The sequence below is a fragment of the Megalopta genalis genome, unplaced genomic scaffold, assembly GCF_051020955.1.
Source record: "Megalopta genalis isolate 19385.01 unplaced genomic scaffold, iyMegGena1_principal scaffold0460, whole genome shotgun sequence".
Lineage (NCBI taxonomy): Eukaryota > Metazoa > Arthropoda > Insecta > Hymenoptera > Halictidae > Megalopta > Megalopta genalis.
In genome coordinates this window covers 32,501-37,500 of record NW_027476529.1, presented here as the reverse complement: position 1 = coordinate 37,500, position 5,000 = coordinate 32,501, and the positions used below count along the sequence as shown (strand labels likewise).

At 46.6% G+C, this 5,000-nt stretch overlaps 1 pseudogene; it reads right to left on the bottom strand.

Moving 5' to 3' along the window:
• Positions 1-4,456: 4,456 nt before the first annotated feature.
• LOC143263302 (large subunit ribosomal RNA) overlaps positions 4,457-5,000 on the bottom strand; it is a 3,017-nt pseudogene continuing 2,473 nt past the window's right edge.

The window sequence follows — 5,000 nt, the reverse complement described above, 5'->3', positions numbered from 1 at the left end:
TGTGATTACCATTAGGGCATCGTATGAGATTGTTCTATATGATTTTGAAACTCTGATAAGGGCATGTCTTTGAGTTTTGTGTAAGAGTCTAATGTGATGTGAATTGTTAACCTTGTCTGACCAGGCAGCAGCGGCGTAGGTGAGTATAGGAACAAAGACTCCGTTGTAAATAGTAGCTAGGGTCTTGTGGTTAAGTCCCCAGTTGGCTTTGGCAATTGTAGCAAGAGCGTGAAATATCATTTTGCTTTTATTTGATATTAGTTGCAGGTGAGGAGTTATGTTTAATCTTGTGCCAAATTTGACACCGAGATATTTAACGGAGTTTTTCATTTTAAGTGAGCTGTTCCCGATCTTGACTGTGGGAGGTCTTCTAATATCTAGAAAGCCTTTTAGCAGAATCATTTCTGATTTCTGTGATGAAATTTGGAGTTTTTGTTCCCTACACCATTCTAAGATTGTGGCTGTGATGGAGTTTGCAGTTGTTTCCAACTGTAATCTAGAGTCTCCTGAAGTGAGGACTATTAGGTCGTCCGCGTAAGCAATGACTTTGTGGCCTAGACTATTTAGGCGATTTAGAAGTTCGTCGAATATTAAGTTCCAGAACATGGGTCCCAGGATAGAACCTTGAGGGCAACCTTTGTTTACTGATTTGCGGGATATGAAGCTAGAGGTGACTATCTCTGCTGTTCGGTCAGAGAGGTAACTTTGAATAACTTTGTATATATTTTGCGGACAATTTCTATTTTTTAGGTTCCAGAGGATGCTGGGCCACCATACCGAATCGAAAGCTCCTGAGATGTCGAAGAGCAGACCTATCATATATTTGTTCCGAGAGTAAGTTACATGTTTTCTTAATTCAACCATGGCGTCCTCTGTTGACCTTCCGGGTTTGAATCCGAATTGTCTATCAGAGGTGAGCTCATGGTTGTGCAGAAGGCAGTGGATCTTATTGGCCATAAGCTTTTCCAGAATTTTGCCGAGGACTGGGAGGAGAGAGATCGGCCTATAGGACTTAGGATCGCTCTCCTCTTTCTCTTTTCCTTTAAGTAGCACACGAATCTGAGCACGCTTCCATTGTTTTGGGAATACGCCGTGGGTTAGGCAATCATTAAACAGTTCTGTGATTTCCCCATGTAGGGTAGTCCAGGCCCGCTCAATGATTACGTTTTCTAGTCGGTCGTGTCCGGGGGCTTTATTCGGTTTAAGGGATTTTACTATTGTGGCTATGTCTGTTTTTAAGAATGGGGGAGAATTTTCCGTGGCTGGAGGTGACGACGTCTCCAGTCGGATGTTAATTTGTCTGTTTGTTTCGTTGGTCGTGTTATCGTCTGGAACTAGGTGGGCTAAGAGTTTGTCTATTGTGTCGCGTAGTGTGATTGTTTGTTCACCTTGTATTTGTATACTTTCGCATACTTTGTCTGCTTTTAGTTTTTTGTTTGCTATTTTGTATGTTATACCCCATGCGTTTTCGTTTCCTTCCTTGGAGACGAAGTTTCTCCAGCTTTTGAGTTTCGCGGATCTAATTTTTGATATATATTTATTTCGGAGGGTTCGATAAGACTCTCCTAAGGATTGCCTTACCGATTTCGTTTTTGTTCTTTGATAGATACGTCTTGCCTCAGTGACCTCTTTTCTAAGTTTGCTTAGTTGCGGAGTCCACCAAGGGACGGATTTCGGGAAGCGTGTTTTTTGCGGGATGGATTGTTCTGCTGCTGTTATGATTTTATTTTCTATTTTCGCGGCGAGTGATTCTGGAGTTGAGGTTTCTAAGGGGGGCGGGTCGTCTGTAGTTTTGTTGGAGAGACAGTGGTGAAATTTGTCCCAGTCTGCTTTTTTAACGTTGAACCTATTGGTTCTGACTGGTCGGCTAGAAGTGTGGAATAGTTGGATGGAATAGGTTATTAGACTGTGGTCGCTCGTGGTCGTACTGTCATGTACCGACCAACACCTGATTTTGCCGAATGAGTTTGCACACGCTAGAGTGAGATCAATGTTAGAAGTTCCTCTAGGTGTGTTGAATGTGAAGGTTGCGGAAGGCTTGTTAACTACGAAGAGTCTGTGTTGGGAGATGAAATCTTCCATTGTCTCTCCTCGAGGATCTGTGCGTTTGCTGAACCAGAGGGGGGAGTTCGCGTTTGAATCTAAGCTAATTATTATTTTATGCCCCTTGAGAGTTGTAATTGCTTTATCTAGGTGGGCTAAGTATGAGTCTATGTTTTCGCAAAATTGGAGATACGCGTTGATTATGTAGAATCTGTCGTCTTTCGTGCAGATTTCTACGCATGTGCAATGGGTGTTGCTTATTTGTGCGATCTTGAGGGCTTCTATTTCGGTGTTGAAAATAACTATTGCTGATTTAATTTTGTCCGCGGTAGAGATTTTTGAAAAGCGTTTTTTGTCGGTTATGATTTTTGTGGTAATTCCGAAGCCTGGGATGGAGTTCGCGTTACTGTAGGGCTCCTGAAGCAAGAGTATATCTATCTTTTTGTTTGTCGCTATCTGTCTGAGTTCGTCAGTTACTGTCTTAGAACCTCCGGCGTTTATTTGTGCTACTTTTAGGATTCGCGTGCTACTTGTGTTGCGTCTAGTGGATACTTGGCCTATTTTAAGGGTGGGCATGGATTGGGAGTGGTTAGGTTTATAAACCATAATCCGTGCGAGCGAGGACCTGATTTATAGCAGCGATGTATGCCGGACATTCGCTGTGGGTGACAGAGTGGGTGGCGGGTTTGCCGGTTTTCTGGCAATTATGGCAGCAGGACGGTTTGGCCTTGTTTGGGCATGTTTTGAAAGTGTGGTCTTGCTCGGCGCAATGACCACAAATGTCTTTCTCGGCGCGGCAGTATTTCGTCGTGTGACCGAAGCTGTGGCACTTGTAACAGCGGGTCGCCGCGATGTAATCGTTGACGCGGCAACAATTCCATGCGACGTAGACTCGCTCTTTCTTGACGAGGATGTCGCGGGCCTGTTTAGACACTTCTAGAATCCAGTTGCATCTATCTCTGTTTTTGTCGCCTGATTTAAATGCGAGTTTGATCTGTTGGGAAATAGATTTTTCGGGGCCGTCGAGATTCTGGTTGACGATAGCCTTAAGTGTGGCTTCGTCACTCTCGAGTTTCGGGACGTCGTACAATATTATTCTGGGATTTTTCTTTAGCGGGGCTCCTACTATTAGGCCGGCAGCTTTCAACTGCGCGTTGCCTTGAAGGGTGGTTAGGTCAGAATTTTTAGAGGACTCGACTAGGATCCCGTTGCCCTGGATCCTCCTGATGCTCTTTATTTGCAATTTGTTCTCGGAAGGGGAAACGAGCTTCAGGACTGCTTCCTTGGTCTTCTCACTGGATTCGAAGACCTTGGGATCCTGTGGAAGGATCGTGATCGCGCTAGGAGGGTTCTGTTTTAAATTTGAAAGAGCCGCAGTTTTGGAGCGGACTCCGACTCTTTCGGCGTAGGTGGTGGGTCGGGAGGGTTCTTTCGAGACTTGACACTTTTCAGTGACTGTCTCGAGGGTCTTGCGCTGCATTTTATTTTCGGAGGTGATGGCGTGGATTTGGCCCTCGAGGTTACTGCAGCGGAGGAGGGACGCTCCAAGGATACTTTGCAGTTTCGCGAGTTTACTGGCGATAAACTGCGATGCTTCGGGATAGAGACCGTTGTCCTGGTCCATTAAGAAGTTCAATAAGGCCATTGAGACCTTTTCGGATTTTAAGCGAAGTTCGTTCGCGGTGAGATCGGGGGAGGGAGTGACGGCGGCCGTCTTGCTGCTGTTGTTTTGCGGATTGTTGGGGGCAGGTGTGACCGGGGGCGGAGAAGGGGCTTCGGATTTTCTCCGGGTTTTGGGGGGCTTTTGAGAGGGCACGTTGGTTAGCGGGGTGTCAGAGTCTAATTCTGCGTCGGAGACTATTCTACGTTTATTTTTTCTGTTGCGTTTACTTACTTTGATGTAGCCCTCTGTATCGGATGTATCGGCTTCCATCCTGTCTGTTGTGGTCGGCTGGCGAGGTGGTGGGTTTGTCGGCTGGCGGTTGGCTGCTGGGCTGGCGTCCAGGTCGTCTAGGAGTTGCACACGGATTTTTTTCTTCGGATTTTTGGAAACTCACACGTGAAAAATAATGTACGTATCAAGAAATTTGCGCGTAACTAGGGACGGTTGCTAAGGAGTTTTCGCGGAGGAATGTACTACAGGCCGAGAAACCGTTACTTTTACCGTTAAGCGGTACCGTTACCTGGCCGGCGACCCTTGTAATCCGGGACGGCGCAGGTAGTCAAAATTTACGGACGCGAACAATTTAAAGTAAATGTTTATGCTTATAACTTTTTTAACGTTAAAACAATCAACAAATGAACTGCACAAGGTTGTTGTTGGTAAAAAACACTGCACGTTGATACAAAAAATTTTTGATTTTCGTCACTTTTAACTACCGTTTACGAAACGACGCGGATTAACTTCGGAGCGACTTGTCGCACGTCCGTTCACCACGGCGGTTGAGAGCGGAGTCCAGTAGATAGGGACAGATGGGAATCTCGTTAATCCATTCATGCGCGTCACTAATTAGATGACGAGGCATTTGGCTACCTTAAGAGAGTCATAGTTACTCCCGCCGTTTACCCGCGCTTTTTTGAATTTCTTCACGTTGACATTCAGAGCACTGGGCAGAAATCACATTGCGTCAACACCCGTGGGGGCCATCGCAATGCTTTGTTTTAATTAGACAGTCGGATTCCCCTAGTCCGTGCCAGTTCTGAGCTGAGCGTTGAATGGCGGCCGAAGAGGACGACCGCACCGATGGGAAACGCCACGGAAGCCTCGCAGCAAGGAAGATCCGCGGGAGGCCAAGGCACGGGACCGAGCTCGGATCCCAGCCACGAGAGCCGTTCACCTCGCCCAGGCCCGGCACGTCAGCCAGACCCGCTTCCCGACCAAGCCCGACACGCCCCGCTCCTCAGAGCCAATCCTTATCCCGAAGTTACGGATCCAATTTGCCGACTTCCCTTACCTA